This window comes from Microtus oregoni, unplaced genomic scaffold (genome assembly GCF_018167655.1).
Source record: "Microtus oregoni isolate MIOR12 unplaced genomic scaffold, Mior012 000002F_ref0000024, whole genome shotgun sequence".
NCBI classification, from domain to species: Eukaryota; Metazoa; Chordata; class Mammalia; order Rodentia; family Cricetidae; genus Microtus; species Microtus oregoni.
The window spans coordinates 60,905,221-60,924,979 of NW_024543061.1; the positions used below are offsets into that span (position 1 = coordinate 60,905,221).

At 42.3% G+C, this 19,759-nt stretch overlaps 1 protein-coding gene across 12 annotated transcripts in view; it reads right to left on the reverse strand.

Moving 5' to 3' along the window:
- Window positions 1-18,806, reverse strand: part of Erc1 (ELKS/RAB6-interacting/CAST family member 1) — a 360,167-nt gene extending 341,361 nt beyond the window's left edge. For all 12 annotated transcript variants that reach the window (XR_005972232.1, XM_041630969.1, XM_041630950.1 and 9 more), the window contains exon 1: window positions 18,538-18,806. The gene's annotated coding sequence lies outside the window, so the exon portion shown is untranslated. The remainder of the gene's footprint in view (window positions 1-18,537) is intronic.
- Between the last annotated feature and the right edge of the window lie 953 nt (window positions 18,807-19,759).

Consider the following 19,759-nt stretch of genomic DNA (forward strand, 5'->3'; position numbering starts at 1 on the left):
GCTATTGTTTTTAAAAAGTCTCACTATAAACTAAAACATTAAATAAGGACCATTCAGCACTAATTTTCATGGTAATCAATGACCAATGACAGAGGTCTGAACAGTGATTGCTAATATTTCTATGAACAGTAGACTTTAAAAAAAAAGAAAAGAAACTTACACATTAAAGAAAACTTACATCTTTGTTCCACTTTCTGCATGCAACTTTGTAAAACTAGGTTTGTTCAAGCCATGTGCCTGATTATTCAAGCCTGATTATTCAAGCCTGACTCTTCAGTATCTACTGGAGACTGGGAACTACATACAGCACACTGGCTAAAGCACCACCACAAGGGTATAGCAACCTGAAAGAGGGTCTCTGGTAGGAACAAAATATGGAATTAAAGGGGCAATCATAATACTTGCCACTGTTATCATTTCTCCCTTTTATAGAAGGGTTAGTAACTCGGTTACAAATCGGGTGGATTACAGGTTTTAATAATTCTTATCAGTTAATCAAGTTAATTGTAAGTTCTATCAACAGTCTCACCATGACAAATACATTGTCAAACAGATACTTAGGAGTAAACAGTGGTTAAGCAGGCCCTGGACTTCTATCAACAATCTGCCACTCGGACAGGGGAGGCAAGCTCTAGGTTGTGGAGCCTCCCTTAACTCTAGGCCTCACTTACCCCATCATCTTTTAGAATGCTAAGATGTTCAATTGTAACTTTAATTATCTTGCATTTTATACTAAATTTCATGCTAAGTAAAATAAATCAGGAGCAGTAGTATAGTGTGATAAGGGCATGACATCCCAGCTACTTGGGAGATTGAATCAGGGGAATAACTTGAACCCAAGTTAGACAAGAGCAGCTTGGGCAATTTAATAGTAAAACCCTGCTTATTAAAAAAAAATGAAATTTAAAACCAGATGTAAGCCGGGCGGTGGTGGCGCAAGCCTTTAATCCCAGCACTTGGGAGGCAGAGGCAGGCGAATCTCTGAGTTCGAGACCAGCCTGGTCTACAAGAGCTAGCTCCAGGACAGGCTCCAAAACTACAGAGAAACCCTGTCTCGAAAAACCAAAAAAAAAAAACAAAACAAAACAAAAAAAAACAGACGTACCTATTCACAACTTCTTATCCATAAATCCAAATTCCAAAATCTCACAAAATACAAAACATTTGAAACTAATCTTGTGGCCTAACTAGGCCTGTGCCAAAATGGAAATAGCAGTATCTCTGTTGAACTACAAAGCCACAGTCCCTGAAACCTGCCTTACAATACACAGGGGCTGGAGGTGGCTCGGGACCTATTAGTTCATACTGCTCCTTCAGAGACCACAGCACCCACACCTGCAACTCAAAACTACTTGTAACTACAAGTCCAGGAAAGCCAATTTCTCTCTCCTGCCTCTCGTTATTGGCCGTTCAGCTCTTTATTATTAGACCATCAGGTGTTTTAGACAAGCACAGTAACACAGCTTCACAGAGTTAAACACATGCAACATAAACAAGAGTAACTCACCTTAAAATAATATTCCCCAACAATGAGTGGCACAAAGACCAAAGAACTGGCACTTTGGCTGCCGTGATAAACTGGTAGATCTAAAGAGGCTCATCGTATCCGGTCTAGGCTTGACATCAACAACGATAAAAATGAACAGTTCTCTCTGAGATGGGCAAGAACACCTCTCATCACCTTTCTATGAAACCAAATGCTAGAAACCCTAGCCAGAGAAGGAAATAAGGGGTACCAGAATTGCAAAAACAAAACAGTAACAATCTAAACATTATGCAATGTGGAAATAAAAGAGAATTTATGATTAAGTTATTAGGCTAAGGCTGGCAAAACTTAGAAAAATACAGCCAATACTGAAAATGCAATTTTGTCTCTATAGAGCAATAGAAAATAAATTTTATTTCAGAATTCTCTTTACAGCCAGACTCACTCTTGTACTCCCAGCACTAGAGAGGCTACAGCATGATGATTGACATGAAATCAAGATCATCACAAAATGAAATCATCTCTGACTACAAAGCATGACCCCATCTGCAAGACTTAAATAATTAAACCATACATGGTGCACACTCTAATTTTAGCACTCAGGAGACAGGAGTAGATATCTGAGTTCTAATCTAGTCAGGACTACATAGTAAAACCGGGGTGGGGGAGATACATTTATTATTTATTAGTGAATAAATAAAATTATTTAAACAAAAGTCAGGCACAGTAGTATATGCCTATAGTTCCAGCTACTTGGGGACAGGAGACTGAGATGGCAGGATAACTGGGAGTTAAGGCCAGCCTGAACAACACTGTGAGACCATGTCTCTTAAAAAATAATAATACAAAAAAATCTATTTATAATAGCATAAATATAACAAAAGATGAGTAAGAATACTGCAAAAGAAAAGAACTACAAAGCATTACTGACCCCAATGTAGTGGCTCACCCTGCAGTCCCAGTTTTCAGGCAGCTGAGGTAGGAAGTCTGCCGTAAATTTGAGGTCAGCCTAGGCTTACAGCAAGACAATGAATATCTCAAAAAGCAAACAAGCAACAAAAGCAAGTAAAGCATTTAGGGATGACCTTTGCTTGCCAGCAAGTCTGATAACCTGAGCTCAATCCCTGGAACCCACAAGGCAGAAGGAGATATCTAAGTACTACAAGTTGTCGCCTGACCTCCTTAAGCTCTCCATGGCCGTCTGTCTCTGTCTCTCATACTCGCCAACAAATAAATGTAATTTTAATTAACTAAGAAATGAAAAATAACAATGGAGTCACATTTGACAATTCAAGACTCCACATCATGAAGAAATGATTTTACCCAACTTGTAAGTCCAACTAAATTGTCATGTAGGACCTCACCTTCCTTTTATCTTTTGAAGACGTGCATGTGTGCATGTGTGTATAAGTGCAGGCACAATCATGCCTTGACCCATGTTTCACAAATCAGAGAAAAACCTCAGGTGTCTGCTCACCTTCCACCTTGTCTAAGATCTACCCACTGCTGCCAGCACCACCACCTCTCTTTTTTTTAAGGAGATATGGGTTCATGTAGCCCAGGCTAGCCTTGAACTCACTATACAGCTGAGAATAACTTGGAACTCTGATCTTCCAGCCTCTACCCTGAGTTCTGCAGCCTTACACCATCGTGCCCAATTAAGAAGGTGCTGAGCATCTAACACAGGGCCTCAAGCATGCTAGGCAAGCACTCGACTATATCCACAGCCCTGGATGCTTATTTCACTATGCTACTGACTGAGCCTCGAGCATCAAGCATACCACAGGAGCACGGAAACACTCAGCTGTCTATCCCCAGGACACTCAACACAGTTTTGTTTTGTTTTGTATGAGACAGGGTTTCTCTGTGTAGCCCTGGCTGTCCTGGAACTCACTCTATAGACCAGGCTGGCCTTGGTCTTGAACTCCTAGAGATCCATCTGCCTCTGCCTCTCGTGCTTGGATTAAAGGAGTGCACCCCCACCTCATACAGTTCTTAATCTGGCAAGCTGATTCCAACTTTGAAATAAAAAGTCAACAGGCCCATAGTCAAAGAAGAAATTTAATCGTTTTATTAAGTTAAAATTCAAATACCATTTTGTAGTATATGTTGATAAGTTTTAGCAAGTTTGTACAGTTATACAACCATCACAATGCTTAAAATACTTCAACTAACACAAAAAAGCTTCTTATGCCAGGTATGTTGGTACCCACCTATAAACCCAGCTCTCAGGATGCTCAGGCAACAGGATATAGGTTTTGAGGCCAGCTTGGGTTACACATTGAGTTCCAGGTCAGCCTGGGCTCCAAAACAAGGAGGAAGAGGTAGGTCCTATATTCATTTTCAGTTAATCCTCAGTCTTATCCCTTGACCCAGCCACAACTCATTTGACTGACCTTCCTATAAATTTCTCATAAATAAAATTATAAGCCAGTTAATTTCTTCATTTAACATAATATTTTGAGACTATTTATAATGTTTATTCATTTTTACTGTTCATCAGCTCACCTGTTCCCAAATTTTGCTGTTGTAATTAATATTGCTGTGAATATTCACATACAAATCTGTGAACATGTTTTCATTTCCTCTTTTGTAAACACTACTTACAAAAGTTAAAGGCATATAGTAAATATGTTTGACTTGTTTTCATAATATCTGCCATGTACAGGAATCCCAGCTCCCCCACTTCTTCACCTGCACCACCCCACTCTTGATTTTAGCTCTTCTGAGGGTATGGGTGGTTACCTCACTGTGGTGTCCCTACTAATGACCAACGGTGGTGAGTAGCTTTCCCAGGTGCTCATTACCATGGTACGGTAGGAGCTATTCAAATCTTTTGTTCATATCTGTTGACTTGTTTGTCCTATTAGAAAGAATTCCTTATATATTCTAAATGAAAGGGGGCTGGAGAGATGACTCAGCAATACAGAGTGCTTACTGCTCTAAGAGAGGGCCAGAGTACAGACTACCACTCACATCAGGCCGCTCACAAACACCTGGAACTCCAGCGCCAAAGGACCCGATGCTCCCTTCTGGTCTCCGTGTACTAGCACGTACACACTTAACAACAAAATACAATCTTTTAAAATAAGAATAATGTTCCAAATAAAAGACACAAATCCTTTATCAACTATATGGTTTGCAAGCATTTTTCTCCCACCTGTCATTTGCTTTTTATTTTGTTAGTGACAGCTTTTAAGAGTAAAACTTTTAACTTTTTGGTTTTTATTTTGGGGGGGAACAGGGTCTCTCTATATAGTTCTGGCTGTCCTGGAACTCACCACGTAGACCAAACTGGCCTCAAATCACATCTGCTGCCTCTGTCCTCTTTCCCATTGCCCCAAGTGCTGAGACTAAAGCTTTGTTTCCAAACCTGACAAAAAAAAAAAAAGAAAGAAACAAACTCTGATAAACATGCATTGTCTTATTTTCTTATATGAGTTATGCTCTTAATCAAATATCTAGGAAACCCTTGCTGGGAAGATTACTTGTGCTTTGTAGTTTAGCATCAGCCTGGAAAATATACTAAGGACCCAAAAATCCATCTCAAGTAAAAAACAAAATCCTGGAAAGAAAAAGGAAGCAGCCAGGGGTAGAGAAGCAGAGGAGCGAGCAGAACGATTGAGCATGAACTACAATGACACACATCTATGAGTATAGTGACACCCAATACTTTGTCTACTGACTAAAATACTAACTGAAAACATTCTTTCCTCGCTCAGCAATTCAGAATTTCTCCTATGATGTAAAATTTGGGGTTCTTTTCTTTATCTTGTATATGCTGATATCCAATTGTTCTAGTACTTTCCCCCACTGAACACCTCAGCACCTCTGTCAAAAATTAATCAGCTGGGTCTGGTGGCACACACCTTTGAACCCAGTGGCTCAGGAAAAGAGGCAGAGGCAAGTCATCTACACAGAGAATTCCAGGATAGTTAGAGCTACATAGAGAGACCCTATCTCAAAAACAAAACAACAACAACAAATTAACCAGAATATAACCAGCACACAAGAGACATCTGTGCACTCGTGTTTATAGTTATAGTATTTATAGTAGCAAAGATATGGAGTGTTCATCATATAGATGTTTATATTAATCACTATAGAGCAGGACAAACTCATGTCATTTGCCGGAAATGTGTAGAACTGTGTCCTAGTTTACTGCTCTGCTGCTGTGATAAACACTGACCAAAAGCAACTTGGGAAGGGGAGAGTCGATTTGGCTTCCACATCACAGCCCATCCCTGAGAGAAACTAGAGCAGGTGTTCAAGTAAAATCCTGGAGGCAAGACCTCAAGAGCATGGAGGAACACTGCTTACTGTCACTCCTCATGACTTGCTTAGTCTGATTTCTCATGACACCCAGGACCACCTACCCGGGGTGGCTGCACCCACAGCAGGCGGTGCTCTCCCACATCAATCATTAACCAAGAAAATGCTCCACAGGCCACCAATCTGATGGGCATTTTCTCAGATAACCCTAGTTTGCATCAAGTTTTCAAAACATACCCAGCACAAACTGGATGACACCTTGTCGCCTTGTTTTATAAAATAAACCAAATTAAAAAAAAAAGTCTCCTGTTTGTCTTTCAGATGTAGAAACTGGAGGGGGGAAGGGATGACACAAGAGTAAAAGGGGGGTAACAGAGGCTGTAGTGAGTGGGGAGACTGAAAAGAGAGAGAAGGTAGTAGAGGGAGAAAAAAATATGATCAAAGCAACACATATAACATGCCATAATAAAGCTCATTAATTTCTGTCACTAATACAGGTTAATAAAAAAGGATGGCCTATTCAAAAAAAATAACTAACCATAAATGTGTGGATTTATTTCTGAACTTTCTATTCTGTCCATTTCACCTGGATATGTATGTATGTTTGTATGGCCATTCCTATACAATTCCTATTGTCCTGATTACCAACCATGACAGTCATTGATGGCTACTGAGTGTCAAGCAAACAGTCTTGAAAAGCAAGAGGGACACTTCTTACACAGATGTTAAATCTGACCCTAAGGGGCTGGAGAGATGGCTCAGTGGTTAAAAGCATTGCCTGCTCTTCCAAAGGTCCTGAGTTCAATTCCCAGCAACCACATGATGGCTCACAACCATCTGTAATGAGGTCTGGTGCCCTCTTCTGGCTTACAGACATACTCACAGACAGAATATTGTATACATAATAAATAAATATTTTTAAAAAACTGATCCTAAGGCTACAGTCACTAAAAGAGGCTGGCAACAGCAAAAAGAAAAAAGACTAAGTCCTATTTTATGATGAGTCAGTAAGAAGGGGAGAGATCATCAATAAAGGATGCTAAGAAAATGAGGCAGTCATGTTGGGGAAGTAACTTCAACACCTAACTAAAACTATACAAAAGCCAATTTTACACAGATCTCAGGAAGGTGTAACAATAACACCCTTAGAAAATAATACAGAGAATGAAGTGATGACCACAGAGTGAGAAAGATTTCTTAAACAAAACATAAAAGTGATTAACAATAGCAGCAAATATTGATTGGACTGTAAAAAATTTGTTTTTTCAATAAATGCCACAATGGGAACTAAAATGGAAAGCTACTGAATAAAAGGAAATATTTACAATATAAACAACCAGAGCTCAGATATTAACAAAATATATTAAGAACTCCTGTATATTAATTTAGAAAGACACTCAAATAGAAAATTGAGCCAGACATTTGAACAAGCATTTCACAAAACAAATGATCTAGGGACCAAGAGACACAAGATATCTCAACCTCTCTGGACATGGGGATCACACCTATAATCCCAGCACTGTCCAACACAGCAAGATAACAAATTCTAGATTGTGCTGAGCTATATAGGAAGGCCCTGTCTCAAAATGAACAAACAAACCAGGCCTATAATCCCAGAACTTGGGAGGTAAAAGATCAGGAATTCAAGGTTATCTTGAACTACAGAGTGAGTTGAAGTCAGCTGGGCTACAAATATCCCCAAATTAAAAAAAAATCAAATAAAAAATAATAAAGTGTAGTATATTTATATAACAGAATACTATTCAGCAATGAAAATGAACAAATCTCAGCAACTCATAATTAAGTGTCTCAAAATCAAGATTCCAGTATGAAAGGAATCCATAAAGTTGAAAAACAAAAAAACTAAACCTTGAAAATCTGGGGCTAGAGAGATGGCTCAGCAGTTAAGAACACTGACTGCTCTTCCAGAGGTCCTGAGTTCAATTCCCAGCAGCCACATGGTGGCTCACAACCATCTGTAACGAGATCTGGTGCCCTCTTCTGGAGTGCAGGCAGAACACTGTATACATAATCAATAAATAAATCTTTCTTTAAAGAAAATCTATACAGTAGTTCCTTTTGTTAGGAAAAAAATCCTAAGAGAGGCAGCTCCGCAGGTGCAAAGAAATCCAATTGGGTCAGATCAAACCAAATTAAAATGCCCATCGTTTTCACATGGCGGGGAGACAGGAAAGTGGGGAGCACATGCAAACCCGAAATCACATGTTTCTCTTCTGGAAGCCCACTTAAAATACCCTGTGGGAGTGGTCCTGACCAGGGAGGGATCAGGACCTGGCATGCTGGGATTTGGAGTCCAAATTAATGCAACTCCCAGGCCAGGGGGCTGGAATGGATGCCAGGAGCTGGGGCTACGCTCCAGACTTAACACCTTTAACATACAGTTTCATTGTCTGTGGTTTCAGGTACCAAATGGTGGGCCACAATGATAATATTAAGTGAGAAACTACAGAAATAACCAATTTTTTTAACTGTATGCTAATTGAACAGCATCAAAATATCTCATGCCATCTACTTCATTCTTCCCAGAAATCTATTGCATCTCTTGGTGACTTTCTGAATTATCAGATCTACTGTCAGGTGCTGAGTGCAAGTAACCTTTCCAGAGTAGCCTAATACTGTGTCTCAAAACCTGTGTCATTCCTTCAATGTGTCTCATCAAACAGGCACTGTAATCATTTCACATTATCATAATACGGATTGGACACAAAACCAGGGTGGTGGTACAGGCCTGAGGGAGGAAGATGACAAGTTCCAGACCAGCCTGGACTACCTAGAGACCTTTTATTTTCATACACAAAAAAGAAGGGTGGTAACTCAGTGTGGTGATACACACCTTTAATCGCAGCACTCATAAGGCAGAGGTAGGCAGATTTCTCAATGGATGGATGGATGGATGGACGGATGTTTGTTTGGGGTGAATAGAGTTTAATAAGGTAGATAGGTTGGTTTAGATGTCCACAAACTCATTATATAACCCAATGTGCCCTCCAACTCCTGTCTCAGCTTCCTAAACGCTGGGCTAATAGGTGGAATCCACTGCACCTGGCTCAGTAAAGTCTGTTAATGTCTCCCCACAGAAGAGGCAGCCTGCATGAGCCCTCTGTGAGCCAGGACAGTGGCTGTGCCTTTATAAAGGATCAGAGAGGGAAGAGTAAAAAGGGCTTCTAGAATGGTGACCTAGAGGGTGACAAGTGTTCCACAATTTGTTAAACTATACATTTGTTTTAGCATTTTTCTACTTTGTGTGTTTGGGTGTGTGCGTGTGGGCACAGATGTGTTTATATGGGTGCAACTGTATGTGCACGCATACAGGCCAAGAGTCAGTTTCAGGTATCATTTCTCAGGAGCCTTATAATTTGAGAAAAGGTCTTTCATTTGGTCTGGAGCTCACAATTAGGCAAAGCTGACTGGCCAGCCTGCCCAGGGACTGGCCTGTCTCACAACACCCTGACCCATGCTGGAATGACAAGCAGAACCACCATGCCTGGCTTTTTCAGTGTTGTAGAGCTACAACTGAGGTTTTCATACTCGTACTCCAAGTACTGTATACTGAGCTACCTCCCCAGTCCTTGCTTTTCTACTTTAATTGGCAAATTATATTATACAATAAAATGAAATTTAAAGTCTAAACTTTTATTTCCCAAAATAGTTTCACAATAATAACACAATGTTAAACTTAAGGCATCCCCACAGAACATGGGTTAAGTCCAAATACAAGGGCTTTCAAATAAAACAATAACAATGGGGGAAATGATATATCCAGAGGGTGGTGAGGTGAAACTGTCTATTCATCACACAGTATACCACAATAAAACTCGGAAGAACATAGGGGATTAATTCTATCAGCTGGTGAAGCACTAGCAGTGATAGTGTAAGAGTAACTGCCAAATCACTGACATGTCACAAATTCATAAGCCCAGTACTAAGAGTGCTGAGGCACGAGGACTGTGAGTCCAAGGTTTGCCTAACTACACAGTGAGACTCCATTTCAAAAAAAAAGTGAAATTAAATAGCTATCCTTCTGAAACACACCAGATCATGTCTACTAATTCAAAGTTTCTAGCATCCCAGGGTGGTGGTGGTGCACGTCTTTAATCCCAGGACTCAGGAGACAGAATCAGGCGGATCTCTGAGTTCGAGACCAGCCTGGTCTAAGAGTGAGTTCCAGGACAGCCAAGGCTACACAGATAAATTCTGTCCCCACTGCCCCCACTCCAAAAAAAAAAAAAAAACCAACAACCTCATAGCTTCAATAACTATGAGCACAGGCTAAGGAATCTTACTTAGCATTCATTCAATGCTTGCAACCCAGGAGGAAATATATTAAATACCTCCTAAAACATTCATACCATCAATGAACACTACTAGTCTTATAAAATCAGTAAGAAATAGTAAACTGGGGGGTGGAGGAGAGGGGAAAACCACACATCTTTCTGGATTGATGTCTTAACTAAGAAACACCAGACAAGAGCAGGAGCAGAAATCACTGATTCAGACTAGAATGCACCAAGTTTGAGGAGCTAACGTGAAATACGCAGTCCTCACACTCAGGACAGGGTTCACTGAAGACAAAAACACATCCTCCCAGCCTAAACTAAAACACAGAGGATAAGATGGCCTGGAGAAACACTGAAGGAGTAGGTAGAAAAGGAGTCAAAGGTGACAGACAGCAGAGCTAAGAGACTGAGCTCTGTGTGAGAAACACGGGACACCCTCTGAGAATCCTCAAGGAAGAGAGTTTTACAAAAGGAGAAAGTCAGACATCAAGGCCCCTGCCTGTAATCCCAGCACTTGAAAGCTGAGGCAGGACAACTGCTGTAAATTTGAGGCCAACCTGAACTATGTAGTGAGTTCAAAACCATCCTGAAAGACACAGCAAAACCTTGTTTAAAAATTAAAAAAGTATCGCTTCTCGGCCTTTTGGCTAAGATCAAGGGTAAAAATTAAAAAAGTGGGGGAGGGGGACTATGAAGTCTGCCGTGGTAGCCAGTTTCCAACATGGATAATCTCTGCCTTCATGGCGTTATGAAATCCCATCTTGTGTGTGTTGGATCCAGACACAAACATGTAATATACAAACTATGGCAAAAGTGACAGCACATCACTCGCAAGATTAGGTTAGAAAACCCTGTGGCTAAACCTCCCTTCCCTCCAGAGCTCTTGATCCAAAAGATGCAAGGTGCCACTGTTGTAAGTGCACCTGTAATCGTACACAGAGATCCAAATGGCAAGGGACTGGTTTATTTGCCCAGCAAACAGCCAACAAAAACCTGCAGCCTACCGCCAGCCATGCATACGCTCCTGGAAACAGAACCTCCTCCAGTGAAGCTCGAGATCACAGCAGCCTCACTCTATACCTCTACAGCCTTACCAGTGACCCTGAAATCAGAGACAACAAACACAACCAGACTTCAGACACAGAGTCTATCAAATAAAAAATGTTCCTTATTTTAAATTCTGAGGTTATTATGTAGCAATAGAGCACTGCCAAAGGGTTAAATACAAGGACAGAAAAGAAAAGTCACTGGCTATGTTCATGTGCTATTTTCAGTTTCAGGGAAATCATGAAGGCACAGAAGAAAAATCACAGAAGAAACGGAAGAGTGCAGTAATGTGGACAACCTTTCCCAAAAAGTCTGGCTAGAGAGCCAGGATGGTGACTCCAGCCTGGAATACCTGCATTTGCAAAGTGCAGGGAAGAGAGAGGACCAGGTCATAGTGAGTCTGAGGCCAGACAAACTGGGCTACATGAAACCCTGACTCAAAAAAACGTTTATTTATTTATTAAAAGATTAAAAGTCAAACTACAACAGAGTTTGGCAGCAAAGCTGAGAGCAACTTAGAACAATAAAATATGGACAGGTGAAGTTTCTCAAGAAGAGACATTTTATGTTAAGAAATGGTAAGTAGCCAACTGAGAAAATATACTTTCTTGAGAAGTCTGCTAAAATTCTCCATTTCTTCAAAATGCTCTCAACTACCTCTATGCCTTAACCTAAAACTGGCTTTCCAATCAGGACAGTTCTTGTCACTTGACCTTTTTCAGTTTCTCAGGCCACACCCAATTCTGAGAAATGGCCTTTAATAGGCCTTTAGTCCTCCTACATCCTCATGAAAATCCTTACTCGACTCTCATGCTATTCAGCCAAATCTTCTGTCTCTCCATCCTCACTGACTGCTGATAATCATCATGATGTATGGGCACCAAATTCACAGTGGTCACTATGCTCCAACTACCACTCCCACTTCATCCTCGCTTCAATACACACATGAATGAGTCCTTTAACATCAGTTCTTCAAGCTCTCCATCCTCAGTGAGCAACTCTATTTTCTGGCTCCAGCCATTCAATCACTTGTGAATTCATTTGCTTGTACTATTATCCATTCATTCATCAAATATAGTAACTACCTATTATTTGCTCAGCAAAGAACACATGACAGATACTCACTGTCCTGATGAAATATAGGACTTGTTTTCATATTTTCCATAAAGACAGCATGAAAAGATATAGCTGAAATCCAGTATATTGATGGAGGTGGGGCTTGTATCTTATCTGTTGCTTTCATTGGTTAACTAATAAAGAAAACTGCTTGGCCTGATAGGACAGAAAATTAGGTAGGCGGAGTAAACAGAACAGAATGCTGGGAGAAAGAAGCCGAGTCAGGCAGTCGCCATGATTCTCCCACCCAACAGAGGCAGGCTAAGATCTTTCCTGGTAAGCAACACCTCGTGGGGCTACACAGATTAAAAATGGGTTAATAGAGATGTGAGAGTTAGCCAATAAGAGGCTGGAACTAATGGGTCAGGCAGTGTTCAAAAGAATACAGTTTCCATGTAATTATTTCGCGGAGCTAAGCGGGAACAGAGCCCACTGCTGCTCCACACAACAGTATATAACAACCACATTTCTTTTATTCATCTAGTAACCATGTCATTCTATGAAACTGGTATTGTCTGATTTGATTCAATCAATCTCTGTGAAACCCTAGTGATCACTACTTCCCTCAATAAGAGTTCAAATAGTCTATTCTAAAATAAAGCCAGAGTTCATCATTAGACCAGCAAATGAAATATTTAATGAAATTTTAGAATGACTAAATGGCATTTACTTGCAAGGAATTTTACTGGTAAGAAAAACAAAAACTAGACATGATAATGCATGCCTGAAATCCCAGCACTCTGGAGTTGGAAGTAGGACTGTCACTTGGTTCTTCTTCTTTCCTCCAGGATATCTTGCAGTTTCTTTTAAGGTAAGGACCATTAAGGCAGAGACATTTGTTAGCTAGCTAGTGCATCCCCAAAAGAACACCTAGAACCATACTAACTCCATGACAGGATGAACAAATAAACAAATCAGTCCCGCAGCTCAGAGGTTTGGATCTCTTCTCTGCCTAATTCACTCTTGATGCTCTCAGTACTACAAAATTCTAAATACCAGGTGGAAATACCAGGTGCTCACTTGTCCTGTTGCTTACTTTTCCTGAACTCCAACTCCCCCCAACTTCCAGAATTTTCCTGAACATGCTTCAACTGCTATCTTCATTTCGGTTATAGCAACTGTGTTCTTCCAGCTGTTCAAGTAAAAACCACACTTATTCTTTATGATTCTATTTTGCTCGCATCCCATATTCAATCACTACAACTTATCTACCCTCGATATATGCTAAAAATCCAACCACTTCTCAACATTTCATTTTGCTATTACCTTGGTCAGTGCCATTCCCATCTGAAATATCATAACACAATCTCCTGCCTAGTGCCCTTATTTCTTTCTATCTCCCACCCTGTCCTAACACCCCAGAGAGGTAACAACCATTCTTCTAAAACACAAGTCCGAGTCTGTGCTATCAGAGTATAGTGCTAAAAACTCCACACTGGCACTCCACGTTACTCTCAGGAAACCTCGATGGCTTATAAACCATGGAAATCCCCATCCACTACTTATCCTTCTCTCTCTCCATTTCTGTTTGTGATCTGAATATCCCCCAAGGATTCCCATGGTCCCCAATGGTGGCACTGTTTGAGAAGGTTGTAGAACTTTTAGGAAGGAGAGCAGTGAGAGAGAAAGTGGGTCACAGGGGGAACAGTGACGCTTTTTACAGAAGTCTAGACCCACTTCCCATTCACTCTCTGCTTCTTGAGCGCAAACACATGATAAACCTGCTTCTGGCTCCTGCCACCATGCTCTCCCTTCCACTGTATCCCTCTGGAACTATATACAAATCCTGTCTCCCTGAAGTTGCTTCTGTCAGAATTTTTTTTTGGGGGGGGGGGTGTGGGGGGGGTCACAGTCATTACTGGTTCAATAAATGGTGGAAAAAAAAAACACATTACCTATCATCACTCCTGGGGCATCATGACAGACATGAAAACCACCCTTCAGAAAAGCTGGTCAGGATATTTAACATGGCAATAGGAAAAGAACTAAGGCAATACTTATTAACACCCACGTGTGTGATTCACTCATTTACTTATTTAATGATCTGTCTCCTCACCTAGCATAAATGCTCCATGCGATTTCAGGTTTCTGTCTGCCTTGTTCCCTGCTAGAGTCCTAGCACCTAACATAAAACATGCTCAATGAGTTGTGGGTTTTTTATATTACACTGTTTATTTTGTGTTTTTGTGTGGACGGGTGCAGGTGGAAGCCAGGCGACAACCTGTAGGAGCTGGTTCTTTCCTTAGACCATGGATCTAAGTCCCAGGGACTCATCAAGTGTTCAGCTTGATTAACCTTTTCCTACTGAAACAGCTCCCAGCCTTCAATCTGCGTATTTTAAATGAATAAAAAGTAATGCTCAAGGAATAAAGTTCAGAAGGTGTGAACAAACAAGCTGATCATGTGCCAACATTGTTCTCGCTACATTAACCCATTTACCCATCCTAAGAGCTGAAATACTATTGCTACTATTCTAATTTTTCACAAGAATTTAAACAGAAGTTAAAGTTAAGAAATTAAGGTTGGAGAAATGGTAACAGTTAAGAGCACTTATTCTCCTGCAGAGGACCCAGGTTCTGTTCCTAGCACCTACATCAGGCAGTTTACAACATCTATAGCTTTAGTTCCAGAGGACCCAATGCCCTCTGGCCCTCTGCACATCTGTGATATACAGAAACTCACATATACACCATATACACATAAATAAAATTATCTTATTTTTAAAGAAATTGCAGTTAAGACTAGTTATGGTGGCATACACTTCAACCCTAGCAGTCTAACCCCGCACTCAGGAGGAGAAGGCAGGAAGATCTGAGTTCAAAGTCAGCCTAATCTACAGAACAAGTTCCAGAACAGCCAGGACTATACAGAGAAATCCTGCCTTGAAAAAAAAAGAAAACAACTAAGCTTAAGCAGCAATATGCCCTACACTATACAAGGCAAGGCTAGGATTAAACACTCTAATTCCAGAATTGACACTCCAAAACATGGAAAACCTCAAGTGCCATACAATCCAATTATATTCCACATAATCATAGCCCATCGCTCTCAAAATAGCTAATGTACTACTTATTTGATTACACATAGCACTCTGTTCTCTGCTCTTTCTCCATCAGTGGCTCTGATACCTTATAAATAAAATGTATTTAACAGCTCTCAGACTCCTTCCTACAAAGGGCATAAACAGTATGAAACAGCAGCTGTTCTGTGAAACCCTTCACCTTTCAATTTCCAGTTTGAACCTGGATTACAAGACTGATATAACTGCGACTTTAATAGTAAAGAAAAACACACTCCAATGGACTCGACTACAGTAGGATAGGGAATAAGAAGCAAACAGCCTTTAAAAAAAAAAAAACAGACAATCTACACTGTAGTTCAATCAGACCTAGAACTCACTATGTAGCCAGGCTGGCTTCAAGCTCAAGGCAATCCTCCAGTGTCAGTCTCCTAAGCACTGGAATCACAGGTTTATTTTATTTTTAGTTATGTGCACAGGGTGTGAATGATGTGAATGTGAGGCCAGAGAGGAAGTCAGATCCCCTAAGGCTAGGGCTAGAGGCAACTGCGAGCAGCCTGACATGTGCTGGGAACCAAACTCAGGTCCTCTAGAAGAGCAGTAAGCTCTCTTAAGTGCTGAGCCATTTCTATAGCACTCAAGTAATATGTCCTGATTAATAAAATGCAGGATTTTTTCAGATACACGAAATTCTAAACTGGTTTCTAAGTTAAATTATTTCCATCTCTGACACCTACCAAATTACACAATTTTATTTCTACAAGAATCACAATTCATTATCATGTAAACATTAGTATACGCACCCAAGTTTCACCCAATATCTTTTGGGTTTTGTTTTCTTCAGTGCTGGGGATCAAACCTAGAGCTTTCCTGCATGTAAGGCAAAGAAACTACACACTAAACACATATCCATTCCCAGCAGCCAGTATCTAAATCTTCAAATATCAAAACTAGCCTGGCATGGTGGTGAATGCCTGTAATCCCAGTACTCGGGCAATCAGATTTCTATGAGTTGAAAGCCAGCCTTGTCTCCATAGTGAGACCCCATCTCAAAAATTCCAGCAAGGGGAGGCAGTAAATACGTGGGGTTTGCTCCTAACTAATTTAAATCACAAGTACTCACTGTACCAACCAATTATTCAATGTCTACATAAAGATCATTTAATCTTTAATTTTATGACTATAAATTGAACTATACACTTTATCAATTAACTATCATAGCCTCATTTCCTACCAGTCTTTACAAGCAAAAGTTTCTCTAGCAGATCAGCATCTGCTCCTGAAGCGAACATGGAGAACAGGCAGTGATCTCCAACTACTGAAATAACCTACGCATTTCTCTCTTGGGTTACAGAAAAGTACTCCTTTGGCCAAAATAAATCAGGCAGGCATTAGGAAAGTTACTGTTTTTAATTTCATTTCCTAGTAGTTTCCCCTTCTTCCATAAGTGAACTATGGAGAGTCATGCCTCTCGTTATATCATAATATGTATCTATCAAAGGGCTTGTTTACTGAACAAGAAATAGTTTAAGTCACAAATGATAAGGCATGTGGTTACCACAGTTTAATAGAAAGCACGAATCCAGAAGACCCGGGTCTACTGTGCTAAACTGTGAACCACTGATGTGAACTGAAGAACACCAAAGACTGTTGTTCACTCTCAATAACATCTCCCAAGAAAAGTAAGACACATTCTACCACAGGATACCAGAAGAAGCACAGTTTAAAAGCATTTGACACTGACAATATTCCTTGAAAATGGAGGGACCTACATAATAAAAAAAAATCCTATTTCATTTTGAAAGTGTTTAATGAAGACTGCAATAAAGCCAGGTTTGGTGCCGCATGCCTTTAATCCCAGCACTTGGGAGGCAGAGACAGGCGGATCTCTGACTTTGAGGCCAGTCTGGTCTACAGAGTGAGTTCCTGGACAGCCAGCATTACACCAAGAAACCATCTTGGACCAGGGGGAAAAATGTAAAAAGAAAGAAAGAAAAAAAACTGCAATAAATACAACTGAAAATGAAAAATAAAAGCAATCTTCAAGAAAGCCAAGCATAGGAGGTCAGGTCTGCAGTCTCAGCACTTGGAAGGCTAAGATAGAAGAATCACAGTAAGCTGGAGACTAGCCTGGGATAGAGTGAGTCCTTGTCTTAAAAGAAAAATTCAAAAAAAAATAGGGACAGCCAGATAACTCGACGTGTAAAGTGCCTATGGCACAAGTCTGACAACCGATCTGATCCTAGCAATAGCAATCCACAGTGGGAGAACCTAGTCCCAAAGCCTGTCCTTTGACTTCAAATCTGGAGAACACACACACACACGTCCATTTTTTTAAAACCCAAAAATAATCACCCCCAATGAATAAATACAATAAATACAAAATGTATCAAGGTCTAGAGAGAAACAAGGTGTAAAAGACAGCTGCACTTTAAAACATTTAAGCGATTCTCACACAATTAGCTCCAACAGAACTATTAGTTTGTCTTATCCACTCAAAGCAATCAACCACAACCACCTGCAACTATTACTCTGAAATGTGCCTGACAAAGACACTACCTGAGACCCGGGCCTTCCTTTTCTTCAAGGGTCAGCTGAAAAATTAAAAGTGGTACAAAGAGATCAAGCACAAGAGAAGGGAGGGGGGAACGCAGGAAAAATAAACTGGAAGACAGCACTTTTAAGAGGCTAAGAGTAACGACACATATTCCCTCATGGTTGCTTTCAGAATGAAGTTGTCTAAACAGCAACATCTTCTTTCTTGTGTGTGAAACCAGAGTCACTCAGGCTGACAATTTACCTATCCCAAATCAACGCAAAGGTACTCTCTCCCTTCCGTGAATTCCACTCAAGAACCAAAACCTAAAGTGGCAATGTGAGACCTGCTTCAATAGCCCCTCTAGCTACCTCCAGGGCAACATCCCCGCTTCATTTTCCTTTTGAAATACAACCTTTCTTCTTCTTCTTCTTCTATATCACCAGGTCCAAAATAATAAAAAGATCATCTTAAACATTTTACATCAGATCCACCTTGGCCGCACCCCAATATCCCCAAGATTCCCCGTCTCCCCACATCATGCCTCCCACCTCCGGGTCTCGGAGCGCCAGAAGCCCTCCACCTCCCACAGCGGAGGTCCCCGCCGCCAGCGCCTTCGCTCCCGCCCAATCCCGGAGCTCCGCAGGGCGCGGCCGCCGGTGGGCTCGGGTGCGCTGGGGCGGGGTCCGCTCTCCCGACCTCCCCATCCTTCCCGCCCCCACCCCCGGCCCGATCCGGAGGGGGAGGGGTCCCGAAGCCTCACCTACGGCTCCGCCCCTCCCCAGGGGCACTCTGCCCTGCCCAGCCAGGGCCGGGAGCGCCGAGCCCGGTAGGAAACGGCAAATGCCTCAGCGCCGGCGACCGCCGGACAGCTCGAGGTTCCGCCTGACGCGCGGGCGGCTGCCGACGGGGCTGCCTCACTCTCCTCAGGGCCGCCGCTGCCGCTGCCGTTGCTGCTGCTGCCTCCCGGACACCCTGCCGCCGCCACTATCACAGCCGCCGCCGCCGCCGCCACCAAAGCCACAGCTACAGCACGACCGGCGCCCACGACGTCACCAGGCCCCGCCCTCCGCGCACACCTAGCCCCGCCCCCGGGCGCCCGCGCGGCATCCGCGTCCCGCCTCCCACCCTCGCGGGCCGCCGGGCTTTCCCTTGTCCCTCTGGGAAGCGCCTCCCGTAGCGGCTCAGGGGGACCGCGCAACAGGATCGCGAAGCGCGGCGCTTCGAGGCCACGAAGGTAACTGGGCGCCGAGGCAGAGTTGTGCCGTACGTAGAGCCGCCCCTTACAATCACACACCCACGGCCGAGCGTCCACAGGACAGCCAGGGCCGCGAAGGCGAGCAGGGAAGGTGCAGGCGAGGAGGGGCTGCGTTTGTCTCCTCCTGCTTGCCGTAGGACGTGGACTGCTGGAAGCCCCAGGAGTGGAGTGGCCTTTCCCAAACCTGGAGTCGCCCCGCCCCCTGCTTGGCAGGCCCGTTACCCGAACCCTGGGATCGCCGCCACCTTAGGAAATAACTCTGGGCTTGTCACTTTGAGTCACTGCTGCCTAGACACCCTTTGTCCAAGAGAAGTTAGTTTGCCTCTCACACTTGACTTTTGGAAATGTAGCTGCGGAAGGCAATGCTCTGAGTCCTCGGGGCTGGCTAAGCGGTCATCGTAAAGACCCTCTCCTCAGTAGGTGGCTTTTCCGCAGCTATCGTGCCAGGGAGGAAGAGCGTGGGCGGAACCTGGTGTCCACATGCGGTGCGTGAGCTGTGCCAAATGCTTCACCACGTTACCTTTTTTATTTAGCCCTCACACCAAGCAAGGCGAACGAACTACGAAGCAGCTGCTGCCTTATTTTAGACAGCCCAGTTTTTCTGCTGCTGAATCTCAACCTTTTCCTTTTGTCAGGTGCGGGCAAAAGTACAGAGGTGGGGGCAACACACAGGCATTAATTTTAAAATGTAGATAAGCTATCTCTAAGCCAAAAATCTAAAGGTGGT